Source organism: Antechinus flavipes, chromosome 4 (genome assembly GCF_016432865.1).
Source record: "Antechinus flavipes isolate AdamAnt ecotype Samford, QLD, Australia chromosome 4, AdamAnt_v2, whole genome shotgun sequence".
Taxonomy (NCBI): domain Eukaryota; kingdom Metazoa; phylum Chordata; class Mammalia; order Dasyuromorphia; family Dasyuridae; genus Antechinus; species Antechinus flavipes.
This window is the reverse complement of record NC_067401.1, coordinates 278,729,560-278,744,810: the sequence shown is the minus strand read 5'-3', so window position 1 is coordinate 278,744,810 and position 15,251 is coordinate 278,729,560. Positions and strand designations below refer to the sequence as shown.

Sequence of the window (15,251 nt, the reverse complement as noted above, 5' to 3'; positions counted from 1 at the left end):
TTGAAATTCTTGACCTTTTGTTGTTCCAGATGAATTTTGTTATTTTTTCTAGGTCAGTTTCTTGGGAATCAGATTGATATAACACTAAATAAATAGATCTGTTTATGTAGTACTGTCATCTTTATTATATTTGCTCCACCTATCCAAGAGCATTTGACATTTTTTCAATTGTTTAGATTTGACTTTATTCATTTGGAAAATGTTTTGTAGTTTAGCTCATATAGTTCCTGGCTTTCCCTTGGAAGATAGATTTCCAAATATTTTATACTATCAGTAGCTATTTTAAATGAAATTTTTCTTTGTATCTCTTGTGTTGGATTTTCTTAGTGAAGTATAAGAATGCAGATGATTTATGTGGATTTATTTTGTATTCTGCAACTTATCTAAAGTTGTGGATTCTTTCTAATAGCTTTTTGGATGAGTCTATGGGTTCTCTAAATATACCATCATATCATCTGCAAAGAATGATAATTTGTTTTTGGTTTTTTTTTTTATTACCTACTCTAATTCCTTTAATTTCTTTTTCAACTCATTGCCAAAGCTAGCAATTCTAATACAATATTGAATAGTAATGGTGATAGTGGGCCACTTTGTTGCACCCCTGATCTTATTGGGAATAGTTGCAATTTATCCCTATTACATTGGATGTTTACTGATGATTTTAAATAGATGCTAGTTATTATTTTAAGGAAAAGTCAATTTATTCCTATACTCTCAAGTGTTTTAAATAGTAATGGCTGTTAGATTTTATCAAATGCTTTTTCTGCATCTATTGAGATGATCATATAGTATTTCATAATTTGGTTACTGATATAGTCAATTATGCAAATAGCTTTCCTAATATTGAACCAGCCCTGTATTCCTGGTATAAATCCTACTTCGTCATTGTGTTTTATCCTGGGGATGATTTTCTGTAATCTCTTTGCCAATATCTTTAACTTATTTATTATTTATTTTGTGGTTTGATTTATCTAGTGCTGATAGAGCAATGTTGAGATCTCCCATTATTATAGTTTTGCTGTCTACTTTTTCTTGCAACTCTCTTAACTTTTCCTTTAGAAATTTCTATGCTATACAACTTGGTGCACATATATTTAGTATTGATGTTGCTTCATAATCTATGATACCCTTTAGCAAGATATAATTTTCTTCCTTATCACTTTTAATTAGATCAGTTTTTTTTTTTCTTTTGCTTGATCTGAGATGAGGATGGCTTACCCTGCTTTTTTTACTTTGTCTGAAGCCTTATAGATTCTGATCCAGCCTTTTACCTTTATTCTGTACTACTTATTTACTCTGCCTTAAATGTGTTTCTTGTAAACAACACATTGTGGGATTCTGATTATTAATTCAGTCTGCTATCTGCATCACATTTACAGTTAAAACTGTACATTTAGAATGGATGCCCATCAATTGGAGAATGGCTGGGAAAATTGTGGTATATGAATGTTATGGAATATTATTGTTCTGTAAGAAATGACCAGCAGGATGAATACAGAGAGGCTTGGAGAGACCTACATGAACTGATGCTAAGTGAAATGAGCAGAACCAGGAGATCATTATACACTTCGACAACGATATTGTATGAGGACATATTTTGATGGAAGTGGATTTCTTTGACAAAGAGACCTGAGTTTCAATTGATAAATGACGGACAAAAGCAGCTACACCCAAAGAAAGAACACTGGGAAACGAATGTGAACTATCTGCATTTTTGTTTTTCTTCCCGGATTATTTATACCTTCTGAATCCAATTCTCCCTACGCAACAAGAGAACTGTTCGGTTCTGCAAACATATACTGTATCTAGGATATACTGCAACATATCCAACATATAAAGGACTGCTTGCCATCTAGGGGAGGGGGTGGAGGGAGGGAGGGGAAAAAAAAATCGGAACAGAAATGAGTGTCAATATAATGTAATTATTAAATAAAAAATTTAAAAAAAAAACTGTACATTTACATTTACATCACATTTACAGTTAATTCTGTATTTCCTGCCATCTTATTAACCCCAAATTATAGTTTTCTCTTTTCTTTTCCCCTTTCTCTTTTCCCTAGTATTTTGCTTATGAGCACTACTTGCCTCAAGCAGTCCTCCCCGTTTAGAGATGCTTCCATTTTTTTATATGTTTCCCCTACAATTTCTCTTTTCCTTTCTATTTTAGCCTACTCCTTCCCTTTTCCTCTTTCCCCTCCCACTTTTCTATGAGGGATGTTTCTTGGTGAAACCAAATATATCTAATATTCTTTCTTTGGGCCAAATCTGATGAGAGTAAGATTCAAACAATATTCATCATCTTCCCTTCTTTCCCTCAATTATATTTTTTCTTTGCCTCTTCCTGAGATGTAATTTCCCTCATTTTACTTCCACTTTCCCCCTTTTTTTCTGTTACAATTCCCTTTCCATATCTAGTTTCTTTTTTATATTATAACAGTAAAATCAGATTATACATGTTCTCTCAATGTATACCCATAAAGAAATAACAGTTCTCAAGAGTTTTTTTTTTTTTCTTTTTACCTTTTTGTGCTTCTCTTGAATTCTATATTTGGAGGTCAAATTTTTTGTTTAGCTCTGGTATTTTCATCAAAAATACATAGAATTTACCAGTTTCATTGAATGTCCATCTTCTGGACAGAAGCAGCTACACCCAAAAAAAGAACACTGGGAAACGAATGTGAACTATTTGCATTTTTGTTTTTCTTCCCGGGTTATTTTTACCTTCTGAATCCAATTCTCCCTGTGCAACAAGAGAACTGTTCTGTTCTGCAAACATATATTGTATCTAGGATATACTGCAACATATCTAATATATATAGGACTGCTTGCCATCTAGGGGAGAGGGTGGAGGGAGGGAGGGGAAAAATCGGAATAGAAGCAAGTGCAAGGGATAATATTATAAAAAAATTACTCTGGCATGGATTCTGTCAATATAAAGTTATTATTAAATAAAATAAAATAAAATATTAAAAAAAATAATGTCCATCTTCTTCCATGAAAGAAAATGCTCAGTTTATTAGGGTAATTTATTCTAGGCTGCATTCTAAGATCCTTTACCTTTTGGAATATCAGATTCCAGTCCCTTTGATTTCTTAATGAGGAAACTGCTAGGTCCTGAGTAATCCTTATTGTGGCTCCTTGGTATTTGAATTGTTTCTTTCTGGCTGCTTGTAATATTTTTTCTTTGATTCGATAGTTCTCAAATTTAGCCACGGTATTCCTTTGGCTTTTAATTTTGGGGTTTCTTTCAAGAGGCATTCAGTGAATTCTTTCAATGGTCATTTTACCTTCTGTTTCTATGATATCCGGGCAATTCTCTATGATGATTTCCTGAAAGATAGTGTCTAGGCATTTTTTTCATCATGTATTTCAGGGAGACCAATAATTCTTAGATCATCCCTCCTAGATCTATTTTCCTGGTCCATTGTTTTCCCCATTAGGTAGTTAACACTTTTTTTTTCATTTTTTGAGCTTTGCTTGACTGATTCTTTTTGTTTTATTGAGTCATTCATTTCCATTTGTTTAATGCTAAATTTTAGTGAGTTATTTTCTTCATTTACTTTTTTTATTTCTTTTTATATTTCTCCAGCTGAATTTTTGAATGGATTGTTTTGTTCTATGGATTTTTTTTTCCATTTCACAAATTCTGGTTTTTAAGGAGTTATTTTCTTTTTCCATTTCACAAATTCTGTTTTTAAGAAGTTATTTTGTTTTTCTGTTTCATAAATTCTGTTTTTCTGGAAGTCTCTTTCTTTTTCCAGTTTATCAAATCTATGTTTTAATGAGTTATATGCTATTTCCATCTCACTGTGTCTATTTTGTGTTGCCTTTTCCAGACTCTCTGGCAAGGCTTTCATTTCCTTTCTCCATTTTTCCTCTAGCTTTCTTTTAAAATTCTTTCTAAGTTTTTCTAGGAGAGCTTTGTGTGATAAGGACAAGGCTATATCACTTTTTGGAGTTTCATCTGAAGAAAGTCTACCTTTAGTCTCCTCAAAGTTTGAAATCTGTTCTTCTCTTTCTCCATAAAAGCTATCAATTGTTTATTACTTTTTTATTCATTTTTTTAAGTTAAGTTAAGGTCTGCCTTTAGGGTGGGAGAGCTTTTTCAAAAGACCACAAATGTGCTGCATCAGTGCTGATTCACTCCTAGTGCTGGGTCTGCCAAGTGGAGTCAGCAATGCCCCAGGGCTCTGTGCTGTCTGCCCTAGTGTTTGTGGTCAGAGTCCGCACCATTATCTTGACACTGCACTACTCTGGGATTCTGAGCTGTCTGCACTAGTGTTTGTGGTCAGCTGCCAGGGCCTTGCTGTCTCTCTCCCACTTCCAATTGGAACAAACTTACTCTGGTCCATTTACTCCTGAAAACTTTCTGCCCTTTGAAGGGCCCACTGCCACACTGAGATTGCTCTACTCCAGGACTCTGCTCTGTCTGAGATGGTATTTGTGGTTTGTGCTTCACTGCCTCTCTCCCAATTCTGATTGAAATAGATCTTTTTCTGGTCTGTTTCCTCCCATAAATTCTCTGCCCCAGGACTCTGAGCTGTCTGGGCTGGCATTTGAACTGGTTGCCCTGGCTGCCTCCCTCAAGTTTCCAATTGAAACAGAAATTTTTTGGCCATCTTTGAAATTATCTTCTGCTGATAATTTGTTGCACTCCCAATATTTTTGGGTTCTGCCCATCCAGAACTAATTCAGAGGCTGGATTTTGTAATTATTGTGAGAGAAACATGTGTTGTCTCTGCCATCTCGACTCTGCCCCCCCCCCATTGCTACAATTCTAAACTTCTATAGCAAAGAGAAAATTAAAACAACAACAAAAAAAGAAAAACCAAATCAAATATTGTGGAGTTATAATTAGAACTTCTCTAAGAATGTGTACTGCTATTTATTCCAATAAAAAGTGAATCTCTTCTAGCTTCCTTTGCTGAATTACTTTTAAAAGTCCCAAATTCAAGGAAATTGACTTTGAATTGTCAAGAAGTTTTTCTAAATTGTCTTTGCATTCTTCTTATCCTGCACTCTGAGGACAATAACATGATTATTGACATTAATTTCTTAAAGCTTTGTTGTGTCTGATGATCGTATTCTATAATTACTGGACATATTACTCAATCCTTATCTTTCCACACACATTCCCATTAACATATTAACACAGTGCCATGCTTCAGAATCTTTCTGTTTCTAGAAAATTCTTAGTCATCATTGAATAAACTTTTTTGAATTGCTATCTCTTTCCTTTTTTCTTAGTCTTTGTTCTGAGCTGTGAGGGAATGGAATAGGGGAAGGGGAGTAGAGTATGGGAAAGGGAAGCAAAAGAGACAGGATGAGTAAGGGTGACTTCCTAATTCCAAGTATGTTTAGAATTGCCTTAGCCCAAATTGGCACTCTATAAATTGCAGAAATTTTCCTTGTTCTGATAAAACAACAACAATATGAGGCCCAATCTTGAGAAACCTCCCTAAATCTGATTTTCTTATGACACTCAATACTTCTTGTTAGGCATACCCAAAGTAGTTTCCATTGGGGGCTAAACTGAAATGAAAAAGAAAAGCAGCTGGACAGAGAGTTCAGTGGTAGAGCCAAGATGGAGGAATAAAATCAGGAATCTATTCGAGCTTTCCCAGTTTCCCTCAAAAACCACAAAAACCAAGCCTCTGAATATAATCTGACAGAATGAACTACTCTCTATTTCAAGATAGAGTGAAAAAAACTTCAAGAAAGGTCACTTGCTGGGATAAAAAGGGTGTTTAGTCCAGTTCAGATAGATGATGGGAAAGCTGGTGAGAGACTCTTAATCACAGAAAAACAGCAACTAAGAGTCTTAGTCCTGACTCAGTAGAGGAACAAATTGGGGTGGGAGGGGGATGATTCTAGCCTCAACTCAGCAGAAAATACCAGGGTATTTTCTGAAAAGAAAAGACAAAGGTACCTCCTCCAAACACAATGGGCCCCTATACTCAAAGCTAAAGCTTAGAAGTTCACAGGAAGCTTGGGACAGTGCCACTTTTACCCCAGTAACAGCTACAACTTAAAAGAAAAAAGAGGAAATGCCAAAAGAAAAGGAAAGAAAATGAGCAAGAAACAAAAATGAACCTTTACCATAGAAAGCTATTGTGGTGACAGGGCAGATCAAAACACAAATTCAAAGGAGGACAGTCCAAAAACAAAATCTCCAAGAATGAGATAAATTGTTGGAATCCTTACTAACTGCTAAGTAATTAGAGTTGATCTAATCTTTGTCTTATGAAATCCTAACCCCAAATGACTGGAAATCCATAACGAAAACTTGTCTAGAACCGGGACAAAATTTATTGTGGCTTTCGGAGTTTCATGAATTATGTAGGATTCAAGCCCAACGCAATAGGCAAACAGGAGCTATTGTACAAGTTGCTTTTGACCAACTAGCTGGTGAAGGTCAGTATGCAGAGAGTTCAGAACAGATTTATTATCCCATAACAGTGTATGAGCAAATTTCTAAGGCTGCAATAAAAGCTTGGAATTCTCTCCCTGGACAGAAAGATGGAAATAATGCTTTCACAAAAATAGAGCAAGGTCCCAATGAACCTTTTGCAGATTTTGTGGGACGTTTACAAACAGCTGTAATAAGAACCATTGGAGACAATGCAGCAACAGAAATAATGACTAGACATTTGGCTAAGGAAAATGCCAATGAGATTTGCAAGAGAATTATATGGGGGCTAGACAAAAATGCTCCTTTAGAAGAAATCATAAGATGCTGTGCCACAGTGGGCACAAATGCTTATTATGCCCAGACTATGATGAACATGGAAAGACAAGGTCCTTCTTGGCAGAGGAATTCTAGAGAAACTCGTCGATGTTTTCAGTGCGGAAAAATTGGACATTTGAGAGCTCATTGTAGATATGGAGATAGAGTGAGAAGACAGGGTGAGAGAAAACCCAAAACCTCATGTCCAAAATGTAACCGAGGCTTTCATTGGGCCTCTAAATGTATATTGACCCAGAGGAATGAGAGGCAGGGCCCAGCTCTAAAGTATCAATCAAAGGACAGGTGGGGCATGATAGCAGCTGGGGTCACACCCAGAGAGACTTTAGAAATTCAGAACTCTGATGTCATCAACCAATAGAAAAGCAATCAGGATTACAGTTGGGAAGAATACAGGCCTTTTAAGACAACAAGACAATATGCAATGCAAACGACTCCAATGTAATTATCAGATGATGAGGACAAATCCCAAATTTGGTAAATAGAAGGGAATTAGATTAACTGCTTGGGGAAGAGGATCTACTTATATTTCCACAGGTGGAAAAGGAATCAGATGGCTAACAATGAGACTGTCAAAAGAACTTTAAAATCTTCAGCTTTCAGTTCCTGAAAAACGAGCAAGAATCACTGGATTCCTTGAGATGAAAGATTGTTGATGAGACTTTTGCAGTAGTTAAATTTTCATGTTGATTCATGTTATTTGTTACATTACCACTAGCCTGTGTTATATTGCTGTGTGCTTTTGTAAATTATGTATAATGCCTCCCATATTGATGGATTTATGTATACCATGTATATCTGTTACAAAGTTCTGGCCCATATTGATGGATTTATGTGTACCCCCTCAAAAACCCCCTATGTTTTAAAACAAAAGAAAGGGGGAGATGTTGGAATCCTTACTAACTGCTAAGTAATTAGAGTTGATCTAATCTTACAAGGAGATGTTTTGGGCAGAACCTGAAACAAGGTACTAAGTAGAACTACCCATAATCCCTCTCTCTGGAAGGAGCATAAATAGGCCAATGGGCCAGTCAGAGAGTTCTGGAGAGGAAGACGCTACAAGTGGAGATTTCACCGGAATGACATGAAGAGTTGAAGTTGGCTGGAGGCTGAAGAAAGCAGAGGCAGAGGCTGAAGGACCAGACCTTTGGATTTAAAGACATTTGGAGAGAGCTCTTGGAACCAAGCAGAGAGATAGGCCTCTAAGCTAACCGGGCTATATTGGTATGGTGAACTTGGAAAGACAAGGTCCTTCTTGGCAGAGGAATAAATTGGTCTCAAAGCTTCAAAATACAAAATGAGAGAGACAAAAGAAAAAAAAATGAAAAAAAGAAGTGAGAAGTATGCATGAGAGACAGTTTGGAAAAGGAAGGAAAACAATTATCTGAAGAAAACAACTCTTAAAAAGTAGAATAAACCAAATAGAAAAAGAGATACAAAAGATAACTGAAGAAAATAAAAGATTAAAAACTAGAACAGGGCAAATAGAAGCTAATGACTTTGTGAGACAGCAAGAATCAATCAAACTAATAAATAAACTAACCAAAAAGAATGAAAAAAAATGAATGAAAATGTGAACCACCTCATTGGCAAAACATTCAACCTGGAAAATAGTTCTAGAAGATATAACTTAAAACTTATGGGCCTACCTGAAGGCCATGACCAAAAAAAAAAGTCTTGATAGCATTCTACAAAAGAACATTAAGGAAAACTTCTCCAATATTCTACAAACAGAAGGGTAAATACTCATTAAAAGAATCCATCAGCTCAGAAAAGAGATCCCAGTAAAAACAGAACAAAACAAAACAAACAAGGAACATTGTTGTGAAACTCCAAAACTATAGCCTGAAGGAAAAAAATTCTGTAAGCTACCAGACAAAAACAATTCAAATACTAAGGAACAACAAACAGTCAGAATTACTCTGGATCTGGTGGCTTCTACAATAAAGGGCCTGGAATACCATATTCTGGAAGGCAAAGAACCTGATTTTACAATGAGGGAATGAGTACCCTGTGAGAATCGGCATCATTTTTCAGAGAGGATGGATCTTCAGTGAAGTAAGGGACTTTCAATCGTTTCTATTGAAAAAAATCAAAATCAAATAGAAAATTTAATTTACAGAGGACTGAAGAGAAGCATAAAAAGGAGGGAAGTATATATTATTTAAAAGTTAAGTTATATGCTCAAAAAGTTATCAAACTGTGCATACTCTTTGATCCAGCAGTGTTTCTACTGAGCTTATACCCCAAAGAGATACTAAAGAAAGGAAAGGGACCTGTATGTGCCAAAATGTTTGTGGCAGCCCTGTTTGTAGTGGCTAGAAGCTGAAAAATGAAAGGATGTCCATCAATTGGAGAATGGTTGAGAAAATTGTGGTATATGAATGTTATGGAATATTATTGTTCTGTAAGGAATGACCAGCAGGATGAATACAGAGAGGACTGGCAAGACTTACATGAACTGATGCTGAGTGAAATGAGCAGGACCAGGAGATCATTATATACCTCAACAACGATACTGTTTGAGGATGTATTCTGATGGAAGTGGATCTCTTCGATAAAGAGAGCCTTAATTGATCAAAGATGGACAGAAGCAGCTACACCCAGAGAAAGAATACTGGGAAATGAATATAAACTGCTTGCATTTTTGTTTTTCTTCCCGGGTTATTTATACCTTCTGAATTCAATTCTCCCTGTGCAACAAGAAAACTGTTCGGTTCTGCACACATATATTGTATCCAGGATATACTGTAACCTATTCAACATGTAAAGGACTGCTTGCCATCTGGGGGAAGGGGTGGAGGGAGGGAGGGGAAAAATCAGAACAGAAGTGAATGCAAGGGATAATGCTGTAAAAAAATTACCCTGGTATATGTTCTACCAATAAAAAGATATTAAAATAAAAAAAAAGTTAAAAAAAAAGTTATTTACATCCCTAGATAGGAAAACAATATCTGTAACTCTTGCAAACTGTACCTGACATGGGCAGACAAAGAGGGTATCACATAGATGGAAGCTGTGGTTATAAATGAACTCTGATGTGATGACATCAAAAAAAGACATTAAGGAGTCAGAAACAGTCTCTATTGGAACAAAAGGAAAAGGGAGGTGTAATAGGACTATTCGCTCATATGAAGAGGTGGGAAAGATTTATTACAATAGAAGAAGGATGAGCATTGTCTGGAGCTTGATCTCATAGTTTGGGCTTTGAGAGGGAATAATGAATTCATTCAGGTGGACCCAGAAATTTATCTAACCCTATAAAACAGTAAGAGGAGAAAGCAGGAAATAAAAGGGAACACAGAATAAAAGGGAGGGCAGAAATACTAGGGAAATAGTTGAGAGAAAGGATTCATGGAATATAAGGTAGTGAGTGGAATTGGTTTAAAAAACACTAGTAAGAGAAGGGGGGAAAGGTGACTGGAGGATGGGTAAAAAATCAAAAGATTAAGGATAGGGTGAAAAGAGAGAACTAAAGTATATATAGAGAAGAAAATAGGATCAGGGCATACAGAGTTGGTAATTATAACTGTTAATGTGAATGGGATGAGCTCATCTATAAAATGAAAACAAATAGTAGAGTGGATTAAAAAGCAGTACTCTACAATATGTTATTTACAAGAAACACATTAGATGTAGAGAGACATACAGAGTAAAGGTAAAAGGCTGACTATTAATTTGTTATGCTTCAGATGAAATTAAACAAAACACAAGGGCAAAAATTCTGGTCTCAGAAAAAGCAAACATAAAAATTGATCTTATTAAAAGAAATAAGGAGGGACAATACATCTTGATAAAGTTTACCATAAATAATAAAGTAGTAAAGTTACTAAATATGTATGCACCAAGTGGTAGAGCAGGCATATTTATAGAGAATATTTTAAGCCAGTTACAGGAAGAAATAGGCAACAAAGGATTCTAGTAGGGCACCTCAACTTTCGCTTCTCAGAATCGGTCAAATCTAACCAAAAAATAATCAAGAAACTAGGGATATTATTAGGGTCCTAAAAAACCTAGATATAATAGAAGAAAATCAAATAGCAACATAAAGTAATACTCTTTTCTTTGCAGTACGTGGCACGTACACAAAAATTGACCACATATTAGGGCATAAACATGTCACAATCAAGTGCAAAAAGGCAGGAAAAAAATAAATGCTTCCTCTTCAGACTATAGTACATAAAATTATATTCAACAAAGGGGCAAGATATACTGAAAACCAATCAGAGATGAAATAATGTAATTCTAAAAAATGAGTGGGTCAGACAAGAAATCACAGAAACAATCCATAATTTCATCCAAGAGAATGACAGTAATGATTTAACATACCAAAACCTAAGGGATGCAGCTAATGCAGTTCTTTGGAGAAATTTTATATCTCTTAATAGCTACATAAATAAAATAGATAAAGAGGAGATCAATGAATTAGGTATGGAACTAAAAAAGCTAGAAAAAGAACAAATTACCCTCCTCAATTAAATACCGAATTAGAAACTTTGAAATTCAAAGGAGAGATTAACAAAATAGAAATTAAGAAAACTATAGAACTTATAAGCAAAACTAATAATTGGTTTTATGAGAAAAAATAGATGAATCTTTGGTTAATTTGAGCAGAAAAAGAAAAAAAATATATATCACCAGCATCAAAAGTGAAAGGGGGGAAACTTACTACCAATGAAAAAGAAACTAAAGAAGCAATTAGGAGCTATTTTGTCCAATCTATGGCAGCAAGTCTGACAATCTAACTGAAATTCATGAATACTTATAAAAATATAAACTTCCCAGGTTAACAAAAGAGGAAATAAAATACTGAAATAATCCCATTTTAGAAAAAATAAACAAGTCATCAATGAACGTCTTAATCAGAAACCTCCAGAATCAGTTGTATTCACAACTGAATTCTACCAAACATTTAAAGAACTAACAATGCCAGTACTATGCAAATTATTTGAAAAAAAAAGATAAAAAAGAATACTGCCAAATTTCTTCTATGTCACAAATATGGCACTGAACCTAAACCAGGGAAGACAAAAAAAAAAAAAAAAAAGAAAAAGAAAGAAAGAAAGAAAGAAAGAAAGAAAATTACAAATCAATCTCCTTAATAAATGCTGAAGCAAAAATTTTAAATAAAATATTAGCAAAGAGATTATAGCATTTTATCAGCAGGATAACACATTATGACTAAGTGGGATTTTTGCCAAGTTTGCAGGTCTGGTTCCTTATCAAGAAAACTATTACCACAATCAAGCATATCAATTAAAAACTCAACAACAATCACATGATAATCTCAATAGATACAGAAAAGCTTTTGAAAAAAATATAGCACCCATTCCTTTTGAAAACCATTTAGAGCAGGGGCAGCTAGGTGGCACAGTGGATTGAACACCAGCCCTAAAGTCAGGAGAATCTGAGTTCAAATCTGGCCTCAAACACTTAACACTTCCTAACTGTGTGACTCTGGGCAAGTCACTTAACTCCAATTGCCTCAGGGAAAAAAAAAAAGAAGCAGGAACAACCAGTGGCAGTGGAGATAGTTCATGGTGGTGGCAGAACAGATTTAATTTAGTTGAATTTCTGTGGTTTGTTGGTCGCTCACTTGTTTCACAGTAATGGAAGGAGCACACTTCTTAGAGGGTACCATAAAGCTGCTGGAGTTTGATTTTACCAGAAACAGCCAGATAAAAGCAAATGATCTGGGGGATTTTTACACTATCATAAGATTTATGTGAGACAAAGTTTTGGAGAATATGAATTATTTAAGCATAAATTTGACAAAAAAACTGTCAGGAGAAACCTTATGTATTCAGTAAGAGTGGCATATTTGTCTCTAAGAGAAATTTCATTTTGAAGATGTGTGCTACCAACCTCTTGTTACAAGCCCTGATTCCCTTGTAGGAACTTGCTAGGGAGAACTTTGGGTTTTACTCAGTTTAAATGGTTTTGGTTTTTGTTTTTGTTTTTGTTTTTGTTTTAATTCTCATAAAAAATTTCAGGAAGTATTCCTACCAGAACTATCCACACAGGAATTTCTAAGAAGAAGTAAAATTCCTTAATGAAAATTTCCCAAATGAAGCAACATATTCTATGGGATGAATGAATTGTGATTGATGGTATACCCTGCATCAATTTACATTGATTTGCACGTGCACACTGAATTTCCTAGAAGGTCAGGTTGTTACGCAGCCAGATTAGACCCAGAAAATTCTGGTGAGTGAGCTTGACCCAATAGTTATAGACTAGTTCTGCATGAAAAAATGGTGGTATTGTAAATGAAGTCTTGGTGTGAGTGGAATTCACCAGTTTCTGTCATTGATGCTACAGTATTCAGTTCTTATGTGTATTCAATGAATGGAATGAAATAAGACACAAATTATTTAACTATTCACATCATTACAGCATAAGAATTTTCTTACCTTAACTTTGAAACTAACATAGATCAGAACTTTTATTGATGACCTGGCCAAAGTAAGGCTGAAAAATGTATGACCATCTTCTTTGTAAATTAGAGTTCTAACTGTTGCAAGTGTTGTTGTTGTTGTTTTTTTTTTTTCAATCCAAATTTTGAAAGGTTTAAATATCTTGGTAGCCAGATTGTTCAGTTCAGTGATTAGTTCATTGTTAAGAATTAGCGGCAAAGCAGAGTTGATCAAGAAAAATGAAGAAAAATACCAAGTAAAACATAAATAGAAGGTGGGGGCAACTTTCTAATTAATGATAAAGGAAGACATGCTTTCCCTGCCCAGCACATTGTAGTTCTGAAAAACTCTAGATGCAATGATAACATAATCATTTTGAATTGAGCATATTATTATATCAAGAAGTGAGATATCTTGCATGACTGCTTCTGTGTTTATGTATTCTATACTAGTCTTGCTATGAACTTGAAGTACATGTAGAGGAAAACTTTTATTATATGAGCCTATAACACTTGTAAAAACAATTCAATCAGAATTATTAACAGTGTGACTTTTTCTCCAGGTATCATCAAAAATTCCCCACAGACAAGACATTTGTCCCCATTAGGTAATAGCCTCAGCCTAAATCATCTGGCACTGTTCTGTTAAATTGCTGCAAGATATTTTTATGAGAAGTTTCTTCCAAATTTTAGATCACATTTTCTCTATTAATTTTAATGAAACTACACTACACTATAATATAATGCAAACATTACTTTGCATGTGAGGAATTAGCAATTTCACCTTAAGAAAATTAATGTTTACTAGCAGCTTATGATTTGTTTTTTTTTTAATTTTCAGTTTTGAAACATTACCTTTACGTCTTGTGTCTTTAGTTCTTTAAGCTCAGTGACTTCCCTATTCCCCCTTTATAAAATGAACAATAGACTTTAACATTGAATTCAACATTAGTCTTTCACTCCTATCTTGTGATTCAAAGTTCTGTGATATTGTGATGCATTAAACTATTATGCTACACTTAATAGTGTTGTTACTTCATTTGTTTAGTCGGACATATCTCATTTGGTAAATTCCTATCCCTTACACTAAAGCACCCTGTGGCTATTCATTTGGTTCTTTATTCACTATGAAATATAGAAATAGAACCTTTATAACTCTATCAATGCATTCTAATCTTAAACAACATATAGTGGAAAAAAATCTTGGTGCTCCATCCCAACCCTATTCTTGCCAATCATGCATGAAAGTTCTATTTCCATATTTCACAATGATTCCAACACTAAATGTGTAGCCACATGCTTTCAAATAATATGTATGTATCTCAGTATCTAAATAGATATTTCTCTTTATATGTCTTTATACACACACACATACATACATACATACAAATTTATTAGGGTAATTTAGTGTAAAGGATATAGAATTTGGCAGAGTAGATATGCCAATTACTTTGGATCATTCACCATAATATTTTTCTTAGTAGCCATTTCAACCTAATTGTGAATAAAACAACATAACATTAATTTTGTTGTTTTGAACAGAATTGAAATGTCTTTTTACCTTGTGATTTAAAGTTCTGTCATATTGTGGGACATAAAGCAATTATGCTGTATTTGGTTGTGCTGTGACTTCATCTGTTGTTCCTCTTAATTAATGTGGCTATTCCTTACCCAGGATTTCATGATATCAAGTGAATGACTGCTCAAGTAAGAAGTATCTGAAATATATATATATATATATATATATATATATATAATATATATATATATATATACATATAACTATGACTTTTTTCCTTTCTAGAAAGGAATCTCTAGATTTTTTTAAAGTCAGACTTTAAAACAACAAAGTTTGTCATTGAACCTTTGGTGAAACTGTTCAAAAACAAAATCCATTTGAATGATTAGTCCTCAAAAATGTCAAGTACCAAAAATATTAAATCCCACATCACTTACAGATTATAGAATCAAATTGATCAAGTTGGTAGAATATTTCTTCAAGCAAACCTTTAATTAACAACATGCTTAAAATAAAAGTCAAAAGTATTCTAACCACTTGATTACTAATTGAGATGATTTTTTTTTAAATTT

The 15,251-nt window shown here is 34.3% G+C and overlaps 1 pseudogene; it reads left to right on the top strand.

The window, feature by feature from the left end:
- Positions 1–12,354: 12,354 nt before the first annotated feature.
- On the top strand, positions 12,355–13,197 carry LOC127561510 (S-adenosylmethionine decarboxylase proenzyme 1-like; annotated as a pseudogene).
- Positions 13,198–15,251: the final 2,054 nt, after the last annotated feature.